At 43.8% G+C, this 17,559-nt stretch overlaps 1 protein-coding gene across 2 annotated transcripts in view; it reads left to right on the top strand.

Moving 5' to 3' along the window:
* LOC143923863 (gap junction gamma-1 protein-like) overlaps window positions 1–17,559 on the top strand; it is a 56,039-nt gene that overhangs the window by 21,561 nt on the left and 16,919 nt on the right. The window contains exon 1 of one of the 2 annotated variants that reach the window (XM_077447790.1): window positions 3,568–3,694. The exons of the other annotated variant lie outside the window; for it this stretch is intronic. The gene's annotated coding sequence lies outside the window, so the exon portion shown is untranslated. Of the gene's footprint in view, window positions 1–3,567; window positions 3,695–17,559 lie in introns of those variants that run through there. 2 annotated transcript variants of the gene reach the window in all.

The following is a 17,559-nucleotide window of genomic DNA, read 5'->3' on the forward strand; positions in this document are numbered from 1 at the left end:
CTGGCTGCATTGCATAGAGAACTGCAGAGACTCAGTGATGTCACCACTGAGTCTAAAATATGGCACATAATGAAAATAGAAAGGTTTTATTTTAATATTTTTATTAGAATGTTGATAAAGGGGGAAATGAAAAAAACAGGGAAGGCAAAAAAGAACACATTGCAGAACTATAGAGAAGGTGATTTCAGTCGTATTAGTTGACCTAAAAAAAAAACACAGCTGATGATCTACCCCGTCCCCCAGGACCAGAGGTGTGTAGTCACCCTCACCAACAAATCAAAAATCAGCATTCAGCAGCTCCCACATGAATTTCTTGTATCTGATTGGCTCTTCGGGGCTCCCGCAGGCCTCTGATGTTGAATAATCTCATTTTGTGTTATTTCTTTGTGTGCCAAATGAGGTAAATGGTTGATGTCTGAGCGCAGTCTGGGCCCTTGTTAGTCCAGATGTGCCGAGATCTGGTTTCTAGAAATGTAAGCTTTCTAAGATAAAGACTTCCAGTTGTAAAAACAAAGACCAGACCGTGGTGTAGGACATCCCTGAGGCCCCGCATAGATACCGCCACCCCGCCATAGGTACTGCCACCCCGGCATAGGTACTGCCACCCCACCATAGGTTCTGTCACCCTGGCATAGGTACCGCCATCCCAGCATAGGTACCACCACACCATCATAGGTACCGCCACCCCATCATAGGTACCGCCACCCTGTCATATGTACCACCACCCCGTCATATTTACCACCACCCCGTCATAGGTACCGCCACCCCGGCATAGGTACTGCCACCCTGGCAAAGGTACCGCCACTCTGGCATAGGTACTGCCACCCCGCCATAGGTACATAGGTACCACCACCCCGGCAAAGGTACTGCCACCCCGACATAGGTACTGCCACCCTGCCATAGGTACATAGGTATCACCACCCCGGCAAAGGTACCGCCACTCCGCCATAGCTACCACCACCTCCGCCATAGGTACCGCCACCCCGCCATAGGTACCGCCACCCCGCCATAGATACACAGGTACTGCCACCCCACCATAGGTACATAGGTATAGCCACCCTGGCAAAGGTACCGCCACCCCGCCATAGGTACCGCCACCCCGCCATAGATACCGCCACCCCAACATAGGTACCGCCCCCCTGCCATAGGTACATAGGTACTGCCACCCTGGCAAAGGCACTGCCACCCCGCCATAAGTACTGCCACTCTGGAAAAGGTACCACCACTCTGCATAGGTACATAGGTACCACCACTCCGGCAAAGGTACTGCCACTCTGTCATAGGTACATAGTTACCGCCGCCCCGGCAAAGGTACCGCCACCCCGCCATAGGTACATAGGTAGCGTCACCCCGGCAAAGGTACCGCTACCCCGCCATAGAAACATGGGTACCGCCTCCCTGGCAAAGGTACCGATACTCCACCATGGGTACCGCCACACCGGCATAGGTACAGCCACCCTGCAATAGGTACCACCACCCCTGTCATAGGTACCGCCACCCCGCCATAGGTACCGCCACCCTGGCAAAGGTTTCAAGGGATGGTGCTCGGAGTTGAGTGGAGTGGTGGTGGTACCTTTGCCAGGGTGATGGTGGTGGAAAATGAGCAGTTTTGTGTTAAAAAATAAATAAAAAGCACCAGAAAAGCTCAAGAATAATGCTTCATTGCCACATTTTTGGAGCATGTCAGTTAAAAGAAAGCACCAAAAACGCACTTCCCCATTGAAATCAATGGAAAATGTGGCAAAAACACCTAACACATAAAAAAGGAAAAAAAAAAAGTCTCAAAAAATACACCCGCAATGAGTTTTTAGTGCAGTTTCTGAGTCGCATGTCCTTTAAAAAATGCACCACAAACGCACCATAAGCACGCTAAACATGCATCAAAAACACATATGCGTTTTTTGCGGTAGATCAGTGTGAAAGTAGCCTTAGGGTGACAATGCTGCTCCTTCATAGATACAGTACAGTTGTCACCCCGAGGACAGGAAAGGTGTTACTGGCGGGATCACCAGGTGAAAATAAAGGAAAAAGAAAACAAATGCAGTCACCACATCTATGGGCCCTTTCACACTGCTCTGTAGCAAAATTTCCGTAAAAATGCATATAAATTTTTTTGCGGCGATTTTTCTGTGTTTCAGATGTGTTTCTGGTGCCTTTTTGGGTTGCCTGCTGCTGTGAAAAAATGGACACGTTACTCAGAAACGAACCAAAATCGCAAATCACTGTGCGTTTTTTCCATTTGTTTTAATGGAAAGCCGCGTTTTTGGTGCGGTTTTCTGCACCGGGAACTCAGTGGTGTGAAGAGTCCCATAGGATTTAAATGGAAACATTTCTCTTGCGTCAAAACGCAGGAAAAACGTCCCAACCACTTTGTATACAGCTACAGCACAGAGCGCCGCTGTGCCCAGAGATGGCGTTCAGTCGCCTATGAACGCAGCAAACGACCTGTTCCACGCAGCTGTGCGAATGTCAGCCAATCAAATCTTGCGGCTGGATCTACTCTTCTTCCTCTGCATTTTATTGTGTATTTTTCAGTTTGCTTTTTTTTTTTTTTTTTTTTCACACTCCTATAGAGGTTCATAGGGCCAAAAACCTACACTCAAAAACAAACCCTGTACTTTTTTTAAATTTTTTTAGCAAAATGCACAATAGAGAGGGATGCAGGAATGGCGGGAACCATAGAATAGAACAGTATTCCTTGTAATCGATGGACAGAAAATCGCACGGCGCAAATGAGGACTGAAACGTGTGTGTGTTAAACGTACGGCAAATATATTAAAGGGGCTCATTCACATATGGAGGTGACCGGGGGAGGGGGAAATATTCTGTTTTTTTTTCTTTTTGCAGATGCACGATCAGCGACTCACTGAGGTCATGTGATCTGCGATTTCATGTGCTAAGAATGCAGAACTAATAATAATAATAATAACTGGAAAAAATAAATACATTTAACTTTAAAGATGTAATCTTAGACATACCCAGACCCTGAATATATATATATATAATTTATATAGCTATAATATATATATATATATATATATATATATATATATATATATATATATATATATATATTATAGCTATATAATAAAAGATATCTATTTGTATATATAAATATTATCTATATTTATATATATATATATATATATATATATTATTATTTTTTTTTATATAGCTAGAAAAAAAAAGATAATATATATATATATATATATTATCTTTTTTTTTCTATATAGCTATATAGATTATATATATTGATATATAAATCTATATATATATAAATATATATCTATATAAAAAATATTTTTATATAAATGTTCTTTAATAAGCCCCCCTATAAATGAATAAAGACCCTGCAGAGCCTGTATAGGTGTAGGGAGGAAAGTTGTGGGTAGTTAGGTATAGTTCGGTGTGTTGTACGTACACTGACAGAGGGGGGAGGGGAGGAGAGTAGTAGGGGGGGAGGGGAGGGGGGTCTCCTCTTTGTCTATAGACCTCCTTCCCCAAATCCTGAACTTGGTGGGCGGGGAGACCCTCCACAGGGTTCGGCCCCGCCCATACATCCCCGGGATCCCCCGGGTCACGTGACTAGAGATCGCACGCTGCAGCCTTTGTTTAATCACTGGATTGGCGCTAAAGAAATCGCACGGGCGACCGGACCGGAGAGAGAGAGAGCAGGCTGTACCGGGGGGTAGAGGTGAGCAGTGTATATATGGAGGATGAGATCGGTCTGTGTGTGTATGGAGGGGGGAGACGAGCGATGTCTGACCGACACCGGTCACTGTTTACCGGGATCGAACCGGGGAGAGGAGGGGGAGGGGTGCTCTAAAATAGAATTGGAAACTTCTTTCAGTGATCCAAATCACTCTATTATTTATTCTTTATAGCTGATCAAATTAAAAAATAGGAGTGGGGGAAACTATAAATTTATATATCTTTATTTTATTTTTTTTCTCTTACACCTTGTTGTGTGTGTGTGTGGTTTTATTTTCATTTAATTGGAGAAATTATAAAGTTAAAATGTCACATATAATTTTATCCTTTTTAGATGCCAAAACTTAAAAAAAATCTGGGAATCTAGAAGATGAATTCTGTATTTATTTTTTTGTTATATTTGGTCTGATTTTTTTTTTAAATTAAGCAAGTGGGAAGGAATGTAAAACACACTGTTTAAAAGAAGAAGAATAAAACTATTACACACACGCACACTTTTAAAAATTAAGGGGGTGAATAGTTTTATTCTTCTTCTATTAAAAAGTGTGTAATTATATATATATATATATATATATATATATATATATATATATATATATATATATATATATATAAACACACACACCTGCCCAGATTAAAAATAAGGGGGAATATATATATATATATATATATATATATATATATATTATACTTTTTTTTTTTTTTTTTTTTTCCCTCTCTCTATAAAGATGAATTTTTTTGGCAATATTGACACACATTTATAGTAAAAAAAAACAAAAAAAAAAAAACTACTTTTTCTGGCTCTTCCTCGCAGTACACACATGGGGCAGAGCATTAATGTGAACAGACTGCCATTCACATGACGAATGTGTCAAAAATGTTTCATGTACTCTTTTGGACATAGATTTCTGCAGTTAGGGGGAGACTCTATCAATGTTCCATAGTTTTGGTACATTTCAGGGAGATTGCGTGATCTGATTGTATTGTGTATGGATGGCCTTTTAGATCTAGCAAGAACGATGCAGAAGGACCTTCCTTGATTGGGCAGGTCCTCCTATTGTATGGTGAGCCCTTAGCTTTGTGGATTGCATCTCATGCAATATTTTTAGTTAGTCCTCGGACCAATATTTCCAGTTCATGTGATTGGTTTCCAGTCTTCAAGAGGATGTGCGTTTGTTATGTGTATGGCCACCCTTCAGGCTGGAGTCAGTGGTGGACTTCTAGTCGGTGGTAAGCTTTGTCTTCTATCATGGTCCTTCCCATTGTCCTGTGTAGGACATCAGGTGAAGTTCATGGCCGGCCTTCTCATTGTTTGCTCCTTGTCCTCAGACTATCCAAACTTCTCCTCCTCCAGGCTTCCCCCGAGTGTAGGTCTTCTGCATTCCTTTCTGAGCCAATACAGCTCAATGCTTCTGTATTCAGATCTGCCGGGGAGAGGAAACTATAGAGCACTGGGTGTAAGGGAGGTTGCCATTGCTGGTTCCCTCTTGTGGGATAACGACTCCCTGGCTGTCATGCTGATCGAGTGGCTTCAGTCCCTTCTGCGTCGCAGGCATACAGGAAAAGTTCAGACTGTCTTGACCTGCATGCTTGTCCCTGGTCTCAAGTAGGAGAGCCAGGCAGGTAGTATTTTTAGAAATAGTATTTGCAGCTTCTGTATTGCAGTCAGCTCAGATTTTAAGGACCCTCCTAACGAGAAACTTGTTCACTGCTGACCCCTTCTTCTTCTTTTTTTTTTTTTTTTTTTTTTTTTTTTTTTTTTCAAAATGCTAATTGCCAGGCTGTCATAGCTGTCCTCTTGGAGCAACTAGAGGCGGGGTCCAATGTTTAACCGGCTCTCTTGATCCGCTTGCTTGCCAGGTGTTAAAGTATATTAGCATTTCAACCAGGCAATTGGCATTTTCAGTTTTGGATTCTGTTTAACTTCATACACTTGTATGCCTAGAAATGCAAGTGTCTTCTCTGGGATCATCAGGTTCTGAATGGGGGGGGATGATGATGATGATGATAATATTAGATCAATCATAAAATCTTATATTCTATTAAAAAAAATATATAATTATACAAACTTTAATAATAAAATCTGAGTTTTTTTTCCCACTAATAAAATATTTTATTTGCATTAATAAATACATTTTATTAAAAAAAATACTATTATATGATTTTTTTTTTTTTTTTTTTTAATAGAATAGTTTATTTTTAAAATTAAATTATTTGGTAATAAAAAAAAAATGTAAATGCCCTAAGATGTTTTTTATATGGGATGATTGACAGAGAATTCGTTTTCTGGATGTAGTGGAATTTTTAGATTGCTAGCTCTGGTGCCCAAAAGGGCACGAGGCTCATTATTGGCACGGGAGCCGCGCTCTTCCATGAATACGAGCTTTGTGCGCTTTTTAGTAAATGTTCCGCCTTCCAAAGTTCTCCCAGATGTAGCCTTTGACCTCCCTGCACCCCCCACCCCCACCTTTCCCCTTCCCCAACAGCATTCTTGGCCTTTTGTTCCCCCTTCCACTTTGCTAGGATTGTGTGCCCCTGGGGCGCAAATATTCCTCTTTCAGTGCGCTGAAAGAAACCAGGACCCCGCCTGACAATGAGACTACAGCAACCTGCAGACTCCGACCTAAAAACCTCTGCACCCCTCCGAGGAGTGATCTGAGGACAGCCGGGGAAGGATTCTTCCTATGGGGCCGCACGCTGGTTTTCTCAACTTTTGCAGAGTGTTCAAAAATGAGAGGCTGGTCCTGATCTGTGACCGGGTCGGAAAAGTTTAGTTCACCTCCCTTGATTTAAGAAAGGAATTCTGAGAGTGAAGGGAGGATGGTTAGCTACATAATGCAAACCTGTGGTGGTTAAAGTAGGAGCTTCATTGGTGGGGATGAGCTTTTTCACATAATTTCTGCAGGTTATGGTGCACAACTACTTCCATCTCTCCTGTCCTCCACCGGTGGTGGGTCCAGGTGATGTCAATGCTGTGTTCTCTGCCTCTATCTCCAAATACTGATTGCCTGCGGCAAGCCTCATACATGTGGTTATGTCATCTTGGCTCCAGACCCGTTCTTGGCATCTCGCAGATCCTACGAATGAGCCAAGAAGGTGCGCGTATGGTGGTGTGCGCCGTGGCGCTACATTACCTGGGGGTGCATGTTGTGGTAATATACAAGTTAAAGCGGCGCTCCACCCTAAAGTGGAACTTCCGCTCATTGGAACCCTCTCCCCCCCCCCCCCCCGGCGCCACAATTGGCACCTTTCAAGGGGGGAGGGGGGTGCAGATACCTGTACTGTACAGGTATCTGCACCCACTTCCGGCATAGAAATCCGCAGAATCTGCAGATATTTACGACACTTCCTGCGGGTCCCCCGCTGTCTGCTGGGAAACACACGGATCCCAGAGACAGCGGGGACAATCCTTATTGCGCAGCGCGACTCGCGCATGCGCACTAGGGAACCGGGAAGTGAAGCCGCAAGGCTCCATTTCCTGATTCCCATACCCAAGATGGCGGCGGCAGCACCCGAGAGACGATTGAGAGATCGGCTTCGGGTGCCGACATCGCGGGCGTACTGGGCAGGTAAGTGTCGTCCTTATTTTAAAAGTCAGCAGCTGCAGTATTTGTAGCTGCTGACTTAAAAAAAAAAAAAAAAAAACGGCAGACTCCCGCTTTAAAGAGGAAGTAAACCCTGATGGGTTTACTTCTTTGTCTCCCTGCAACTATGCATTGCATTATATGTCACTTACCTGACACAGGAGCCAGCGATGTCACCGCTGTCCCCATCTTCTTCCGGGTATCGCTGCTCTGGCCACTCGCAGCGATAAGGTCACGCATATGCATGGGAGCCACCACCAACGGCATATCGCTATTGGCAGCGGCATGCTGCTAACGGCGATAGTGCGCTTGCGCGGCGCATGCCTGTCTTTTTAGTAAATATCTCCTAAACCATGTAGGTTTAGGAGATATTTCTTGGACCTACAGGTAAGCCTTAATCTAGGCTTACCTGTAGGTCAAAGTGGTTTGTAAGGGTTTACAACCACTTTAATGCACCACTTCAAAAAAAAAAAAAAAAAAGCGTGAAGCCGTCAAACAAAACCATGGGCAAATTATATTAGAGCTTTTTTGTCTAGAAGAAAAGTGGTTGTCAACTTTTGACAATCTGAAGCTGGGAACATGTTGCATGAGGCAGTAGGGATCGATGTTCCCATTACACACTGCGGAGGTACAAGGGCCACATGCCATAGACCAGTGATGGCAAACCTTGACACTACATTTCCTTTGATGCTCAACTGCACTGCAGAGTGCATGAGCATCATGAGAAATGTAGTTCCAAAACATCTGGGGGGGGGGGGGGGGGGGCAAGGTTCACCATTACTGCCATATACTGAAGGGTCGCAGGTTGGGCACCTCTGGGTTAGACAGTGGTCATCAGGACCAATGCAGAGGGTTAGGCTACTAATCGGGGACAGCAATACAAACTGGACAGATGTTCTAATTCTATTCTCTCTATCCAAAACCCATCTATGGCTGTTTTTGATTGGTTGCCTGTGATGGCATAATTTCCCACGCATGTGCAGCTCTGTGTACAGGGCTAGGCTAGAACTTCATTGCCAAACAGACCATTCATAAAACTTTAAAGTGGAACTAAACACTCCTATTCTTTTCAGCCAAGGAAGCTGCCATCTTAGCCTCTGATCTGCAACTGTGCTGCACATGTTATCAGTTAGGACTCCAGCTGTTTTGACAGTTTGGCTGAGTGCACAAGCCTGTGTGACAGTTGGCACTCCCAAATGCTTGGTTTTTTGATTTAATTGATGGGTTTAGTTCCACTGTAACAGATTTCACATCTCATGGACTCTTCTGGAAATAGCTTACTCTATAGATAAAGAATCCTTATCCTGGTGTGTAGCTTTGTGAATTAAGCCTATAGTACAGCCGTGGCCTAAAGTTTTAAGAGACAGATTAATTTTCACAAAGTCTGCTGTCTCAGTTTTTATGATGGAGAATTGTATATCCTCCAGAATTTTATAAAGAGTGGTCAAATGAATTGCAAAGTCCCTCTTTGCCATGAAAATGAACTTATTCCATGAAAAAACCCCATTTCCGCTGCATTTGTGAAGAAGGCTTCAGGGTGCCCAAGAAAGTCCAGCAAGCACCAGGACCATTGATTCAGCTGCGGGATAGGGGCACCACCAGGGCAGAGCTTGCTCAGGAATGGCGAAGACTTTTGGAGGTTGGCCTGGAGTCGAGAAGGGCAGCCACGTCACTCCACATCCGACAGATATTCTGCAAAACGTACAGGGATTGGACTGCTGAGAACTGGGGTAAAGTCACTTTCTCTGAACCCCTTTTCCGATTGTTTGGGGCATCCAAAAAAAAATAAAAAATTCTTCCTAAGACCATTCATGTGTGGGGATGCTTCTCAGCCAAGGGAGTGGGCTCTTTTACAATTTTGTCTAAGCCCTTGTACACACGGTCAAAGATTCAGACGGAATGTGTCCTATCGGACCGTTTTGTTGGATATTCCGACTGTGTGTGTGGTCTGCATCGGACTGTTTCCGTCAGAATATCCAACGGACCAACTTTTCCAACTTGCCGGTAAAATTTTCCGACAAAATACTCCGATCGGACATACTCCGATCATGTGTGCCTACTCCGACGGGCAAAGTGCCACGCATGCTCAGATCAAATTCCTAGACCAAAGCTATTGGCTACTAGCCTGAACGTAGTCCCGTCGTAACGAAATAACGTCATCGCGTAATGTACAATCGGTTTTTCCGACAACTTTGTCCGACCGTGTGTATGCAACATCACTTCCGGACCTCTTCCGGAAATAATCCATCGGAATTACTCCGACGGATTTGGTTGTCTGAATCTCTGACCGTGTGTACAAGGGCTAAGAACACAGCCGTGAATAAAGAATGGTACAAAAACTTCCTCCGAGCAACTTCTCCCAACCATCCAAGAACAGTTTGTGGAACAATGCCTTTTCCAGCATGATGGAGCACTTTGCCATAAGGCAAAAGTGATAACTAAGTGGCTTGGGTAACAAAATATGTCAATTGTTGGGTCCATGGCCAGGAAAGTCCCCAGACCTTAATCACATTGAGAATTTGTGGTCAAGCCTCAAGAGGCGGGTGAACAAAAACCCCTCATAAATTCATAAAAAGAATTGGGTGCCATCAGTCAGGATGTGGCCCAGTAGTTGGTTGATGGTAACGTCTGACAAAAATCTAAACCGCTGAAGCCACAGATTTTGTGAAATTTATTTATTTTTTTTATTTTTATTTTTTTAAATATTTGTGTCATTCTTAAAACTTTTGGCTGTAAGGGCCGGTTCACACTGCAGGCGAGGCGACTCCGACTTGCCTCGCCGCGGCCTCAGCGGCGACTTGCAAATGACTTCTGTATAGAAGTCAATGCAAGTCGCCCCGAGGTCGCCCAAAAGTAGTACAGGAACCTTTTTTCTGAGTCGGAGCGACTCGAGTCGCTCCTCTCAGAACGGTTCCATTGTACAGAACGGGGGCGACTTGCGAGGCGAGTCGTGTCGCCTCGCATCGCCCGCTGTGTGAACCGGCTCTAAATCTTCACAATAAAAGAGCTATAGTTTCACTTTAAACTTTTTGTAGACTTGGACAACCATTTGGAAAAGCAAATACAGGAAAGTCCTTCAGAGTGGATGACCCCTCCCGGCTCCTCCATTGTTATCGGCTGTTGGGAGATAAGCGACTCATGTGATTGCAGTAAAGAACATGAAGTGCAGCTTCTGTTTGATGGCTGCTGGCCGCCACATGTCTGGAGGAGGGTGGTTCCTGTCTTACATGTAAACACCTGAGGGGGGGGCAGGTTGACTTTGACTTTCATATGGATATAGTAGGGTTGGATAATCTCCCTGGAAACAAACAATGCTTTCCAAAAGGTGAGATTTACATGTTAATGAGTTGACGGCCTGCCGTTCACAGGTGGTCAGCAGCCATTTGTGCTAATGGAGGTGTAATACCTGGGGGGGAGGCGCGTCACTTACCATGACTATTGATCAGGCTTGTCATTGTCGGGCTAATTGGGGCCATTTTAGTATTTTAAATGTAAATCTTCCATTTGTTCTGTTGACACTTCTATTTTCTTTCAGGGTAACCAGTATAATGGCCAGCTTGGCCCAGGTGAGCTATTTGTAGTGATTGGAATGCTGGGGTTCTTCTTTTAAGGTGTCTGTAGGCATCGGGTGATCCTTGCTCAATCTGGTTGCTAGTCTTGTCTGTGGACAACTTTTAAAAAGAACCGACTGATGTCTAGGTGGTGAAGGTGGTAGAGCAGGTAAATGTTCCTGTATGTGCTGGCCCTCACCTGAAGGTGGCCGGTTGACCCGGTGGCATACAGGCACAGAAGTTGAGCGGTTCTGACCAATGAGAGGGAACCAGTTTCCTTTTTTTCCTTTTTTTTTTTAATGGGTCCATGCATGAATGTTTGTTTGTTCTCTTGGGATCTGATGAAGGTGTGCACCCTGAGTGTCCCTAGAAATCAATTTTTCTTCATTCTATACAAGCTTAAAGTAGAACTCCTGATGTGAGATTGCCTAACTTCTTCTTCTTCTTCTTCTTCTTTTTTTTTTTTTCTCAACTTCCTTATTCCCTTGAACATGGTGGTGACGTTGCCCAGATGCACCCTAGAAAGGCAACATTGTTTCCTTCAGGGAAATCCCATACCTATTAATATTATACAGGATTTATATAGCACCAACAGTTTACGCAGCGCTTTACAATATAGGAGATATATAAGAGGGCCCTGCTCAGAAGAGCTTACAATCTAATAAGGTGGGGCAGGTGGTACAAAAGGCTGTAACTGTGGGGAGTGAGCTGATGGAAGCGGTAGGAGATTAGTTGACATGGTAGGCTTCGGTGAAGAGATGAGTTTTCAAGGCTCGCCTGAAGGTAGCGAGGGTAGGGACCAGTGGAGGTAGTGAGTTCCAGAGGATAGGAGAGGCTCTGGAGAAATCCTGGAGACAAACATGGGAGGAGGAGATGAGAGGGCTTGAGAGGAGCGGACGGGACGACTTGGGTGATATTTGGAGACCAGATTGGTGATGTAGCTCGGGGCCGAATTGTGAATGGCTTTGTATACCTAAACTGATCTCATAGTATTGTTATACTGCACATGAGCGAAATTAAGTGCATGATGTCATGCGCTTCATTTTGTGCCGTAAACAATTACATTAATTGTCAGGAGGAATAAAGGCTTCTCTCCAACTATAAGGCAAACTTCTTATGTCCCGTCATTGAGATTTCCCTTCCTGTCCCATAGCCAAGACAGGAAATGAGGCAATCCCTGGTTGTCACCAGAAATTTCCCCCATTTGAAGAATTCTCCTCTAGTCCTTTTTCTCGTGACAACCCAAAATTTGGACATTTCTTTGACTTTCACTCCCGTTGATGTTGCCACCATAAAGGAGAATCTCCCTAACGGGGACACAAACGGCAATAAAAAATGCCAGGTGATCTAATCCCTCTCCACTCAGTTCAAAACGGAAAAAAACGTTTTATGCCTTTTTAGTTATACTTTCAAATTGTAATTGCCCTTTAATCCCGCCAGGATATGAGAAGTTTTATTTGACAAGTTTGTGCAAACTTTTTTGGCCTTTTGTTGTTTGACTTCCCAGAATCCTTTGTTCACAGGCTAGACGGTGTTAATTCCTAGCAGGTGGTCATATAAAAACGCAGTGCCATCAAACCTTTGTGATTTTTTTTTTTTTTTTTTTTTTTTTTTTCCCCCAGACTTGTCATTTAATAGGGAACCCAGGACCAGTAAATGTTGATCTTCTCTCCAGCGTTCTCTCGCTCAGTCTCCAGTCTGTAGACTAAGAGCTTTAAATCTGGTTGTAAAATGCTTGTTTGGTCCTTTTCAATTGAATTTCACATAGTCATCACTTCAAAGCCATCGTGGCCATATTGATTAATTAATTTGCAGACTTGTAAAGGAAATATGGCTGAGAAAAGTGTGATCTGTTTAATGCCTTAGACTTGAGATGATTGGTCCATGGTAGCCAATTACACTCTCAAGCATTAAACAGATCTCCAGCAGATCTAAATGCTCTGTTCATTAGTGTTACTAAACCCACAACAGTAAAATAAGTCTGTGTATGCAGTAAAGCATGTTTGATATACTCGCTGTGGAACCTAATCCTCTTCCTTTTTGTTTTTGTGAAAAAAAAACAGTTTGATCCTGTCTTTTTTTTTTTTTTTTTTTCTTATCCTCCCCTTCTACAGTCCCAGTCTATCTGCTGACAGAACAGAGCTTTGGGGACACTCTGCACATGCTCAGATTGTGTATTACTGAAGAGTGCATGTGATCAGCACAAGGCAAATTGGCACTGTCCAGACAGAGGGTCACGGGTCCTGCAGCCTCATAGGACAAACGGAGGAGAGTGAAAACTCCTCCTACAAGCTATAACCAGTGCTTGGCCAGACACTGAGAGCAGCCTTGTGACTTCTAAGGCCTCAAGCACACAGCATGTTGATGCGTCAATTTCCAGGGACCTGTCGTTGCTACATACAGCCACCCATTGGATGAATTCAAGGATGTGGCTGTACACGGTTAGGTACCAGGGGTTGTATAAAGCATGCGCATGTATGTTCTGCACATATGCCCATGTGATCACTTTATTCAATCCTCTTAGGAGGCCTTCAACTGTCCTTAAGTGTTTGCAATCTCTACCCAATTGCCTTCCCAAGACCCGCAGCTGCTGCATACAGCAGCCCACTGAGATGAACTAGTAGATGCAAGCCGTTTTTGTGTTTCAATTTTTATTCACAATAAAACATTTCATTACAAAACTCTATATGTATTATATTTACAGAACACATAATCATCACAGTCAACCTAGTTCAAGGATCATACATTTTTCAATTTCTCTTTAAAGGGTTGTAAAGGTTTAAGGTTTTTTTTTTTTCACCTTAATGCGTTCTATGCATTAAGGTGTAAAACCATCTGACAATCGTTTTTGTCCATACAGTCCCTAGATTTACACAGCTCTGCTACAAACAACCCCTGCCTGGTGGATTTTTCTTTGCTGCAGTTTAGTAATACATACTAGACTTGTTCCTCCCTCCTACCTGGGCAGTGAGAGAAAAAGCAGCAAACAGATGAGATCCTTTCTGCTCTCCATGCCTATCGGCATGTTCCTTGTTGGACTTAGTTCAACTGATTGGCTCTATGTGCAGCTTAACCTGTCCTCAGTTTGAGCTCTGATGTGCGGGTAAACGCAGGTGTATGTTATATTGTATGCCCAGTGTTAGTGCACTGACAAGAAGATTCAGGATGCAAGAGGTGAATGAAAGTCAAATTGGGGACTTACATTAAGCAAAATAAATTTAGAGAAGCATTAGTGTTACTAAACCCAGGACCCTGCATTCACTATATCTGGTCGCGCACAGTACGCAGATCATGGAATTATTTTAGTAAATATAAACTGCTAAATACGGTAGTTGGGCCTTGTGCATGCTGGGTATACAACACTGTACGCCCATGCAGGGCTGTGTTCACTCGCAGAGGTGTTTGTACGTTCCTGTGCAGGCAGCCCCATTGATGTCTGTTGGGCCACTGTGTTCTAATATGACATCTTGGGTTAGTGTTGCTGAATTCACACTGTCTGTATTTGGGAACCCATGTCACATGGATGTCACATTGGGAAACATCGGCTATATCCGTAGAGCAGGTTTTCCCTAGTGGATATCAAGAGAATTGCCTGTATGGGGATGCAGCCCTGTGCGGGTAAACGCAGGTGTATGATATATTGTATGCCCAGTGTTAGTGCACCGACAAGAAGATTCAGGATGCACTTGGCCAAAAACCAACACTGACAGTTTAATTTTTTTTTATTTAAGTGTGTGTATGTGTGTGTGTGTGTGTGTATATATATATATATATATATATATTTATTATTGTATAAAAACATTTTTTTAATTGTTTTGCCTCCAATGGAATACAGCATGCCATTATTGCTTTTTCTTGGGGGGGGGGGGCCTGCTTAGTGATTGCACAATATTATCACAGAGATGTGACCTGGTAATGCCAAACTTCTGGAGACCTGTCAAACTTATAAAAAATTAGCTTGTTCTGCAATCGCAGGACTAGCGCACACCTGGCTGCTTTCTCACCTGCTTCGTTGCTGGCTTTGAAACGAAGGAGTGACGGGGGCCTGTGCAATATTGACTCTTATGCCCCATGCACACGATCAGAAATTCTGCCAGCAAAAGTGTGAACTCTCGGTCAGAAATTTCGACTTGTGTGTATGCTCCATCGGACTTTTGCTTTTCCAGCCAGCAAAAGACTGACAGCAGGTTCTCTTTTTTTCCGACCAAAAAAAAAAATAGTTCCTATCCGAAAATGCAATTCGGACAAAAAATCATGCATGCTTGGAAGCATTGAACTTCATTTTCTCGGCTCGTCGTAGTGTTTTAAGTCGCCACGTTCTTGACAGTCGAAAGTTCAGAGAACCTTTGTGTGACTCTGTGTATGCAAGGCAAGCTTGAGTGGAATTTGTCAGGAAAAACCATCCAAGTTTTTTATTTTTAATTAGTTTTTTGTTTTTTTCCTGACGGAATTTCCCATTGTGTGTATGGGGCATCAGGTCTAACAGAATGTGTGGGGAACAGTTTTTATGGGAATACACCTCGTGTTCATTCTCTAACCAGTTCAACCAGGTGCCAAGTCCTGGCACGCCGAGGGATGTAAACATGAAACGCTGTGTGATGTATGGAGAACCTGTGGCTGTTTGTTGCAAACTGATCCCTGCCGGGGGTCTTCTGTCACCTTTCACACACATTCTGCAGCTGCACTTTTAAAGAGGCTTGACGTGCATAAAGAGGGGGCCCTGACATTGTAGATCGAGAATCATTTTGCAGGCTTGGCCAATATTTGGCGGCCCAGTGATGTCACTCGGGCCTAGTCGTAGTAGTTAGGGCCTCAAAGAATGGTGCTTGTTACCTGGGGTAACTATAAAGATTATACATGAACCTAAGAGACATTTGGTTGTAAAATGTTTCTTTTCTCAAAATATTCAGCCATAACATTCTTCATGGCTCTCTCACCCCCCCATCATTTACCTCAGCACGGAACTGTTCTGTATTTGTTTTCACTTTATTTGGCATTCTGAGGTCAAATTGTGTGGTCTGCCTGTCCAGTAATGTAGTGAGCTTCGCTGGTGTACAAAGCTAAGTGCCAATATCAAAGGTCAGCCACCCATGGCAACCAGCCAGAATTTACCAGAGATAAATGAAAGATGGATTCTGACTTGTCATAGATATTGCACTTGCTTCTTTTGTTGCAATATTGTGTAATAATAATTTTACACATTTCGAGTGCAAAAATAAAAAAATTCCATTCGTAAATAACTTTTCAATGCTTTGTACCATTGTTGACAGCTGAAGTGAAAACGAAACAGATGCAGTAGGTATCGGTGCATCCCTAGGGCGTACTATAGCAAATGTCCATGCAGGACCATGTTTACCAGCAGGGGGATGCACAGGTGTCTGTACAGTCAGTTGGGATGTAGTAGCTGCATGGACACAGACACTGCTCATAAACTTTGAAATCCGTGCACGTTCACCATGCGCGCGCAGTCTGGATTCGGGGCAGAGCACTTGCACGTATTTCAAAATCGGGAGAAGTGCCTGTGCAGCTGCTGTGTCAGTTGACATCAATGGGAAGGAATGCATGGCAAAATCTGTGCTGGTAAACCTGGTTCTGCATGAGAGTAAGCTATAGTTTGCACCATGTGAACGAGGCCCCACTGTGCTTTACCACAACATGACTGAACGCCCATGCATGCTGTCTTGTTGTGGTAAAGTACAATAAGGCCATCAAAATTGAGAGCAGTGACTGTGTCTATGTAGCCGATACGTCCCAACTGGCATCGGTGCGACTGTCTGCATGGAACACCTGTTCATCCGCGTGCTGGTAAACGTGACCCTGCATGGGGCATACGCTATAATTAATATTTATATTAAAAAAAAATATTTCACTGATCCTGTTCTTGCCAAATATGCTGCGGAAATCTCCCTCCACAGAGTCTGGTTGCAATCACTTTAAGGCCCTTTTCACACTGGGGTGCTTTTCAGGCGCTACAGTGCTAAAAATAGTGCCTGCAAATCGCCCTGAAACAGCCGCTGCTGTGTCTCAGTCTGAGGGCTTTCACACTGGAGCAGTGCGCTTGCAGGACGGTCAAAAGTCCTGCAAGCCGCATCTTTTGGAGCAGTGTATTTACTGCTCCTAAAGCGCCCCTTCCCATTGAAAACAATGGGGCAGCGCTGCAAACCCGCCTGCAAAGTGCCGCTGGGGCGACCTTGCGGGCGGTTTTAACCCTTTGTGCCGCTAGCGGGGGTTAAAACTGCCCTGCTAGCGGCCGAATAGCACGGCTAAAACAACGCTAAATATAGCACCGCTTTACCTCCAGCCCCCGCAACGCTTCAGTGTGAAAGTAGCCTAACTGTAGGCAGCTGAAGCTGCTGCCTGTTCACTTCTGAATTTACAGAAGCACACTTCCAGCTCTCATTGGCCCTCTTATGACTACCCCCCCCCTCTCCCCTGGCGAGAGAGAGAGAGAGAGGGAGCGCGCTAGCTGTGCACGGTGTCCATAAGCCTAGGCTTATTGTCAAACAGGAAGTGGGCTGTATAAGGGTTTTTTTACTGGCGGGAAAAACATTTTACTACCCAAAGATGAAACGACAAGGGCAGAAGATTTAATAGATGGAAAGTTAAAAAAAATGACTGAAGGTCCGCTTTAATTATAAATGGAACCCCTACACATCTAGGCAGCTTAGTGGTGGTAAAAACAGGTGGGTTGGTCATAGTTATCTCCCCTCTAC

Source organism: Lithobates pipiens, unplaced genomic scaffold (genome assembly GCF_037356315.1).
Source record: "Lithobates pipiens isolate NorthernLeopardFrog02 unplaced genomic scaffold, aLitPip1_a1.2 Scaffold_22, whole genome shotgun sequence".
Taxonomy (NCBI): Eukaryota; Metazoa; Chordata; class Amphibia; order Anura; family Ranidae; genus Lithobates; species Lithobates pipiens.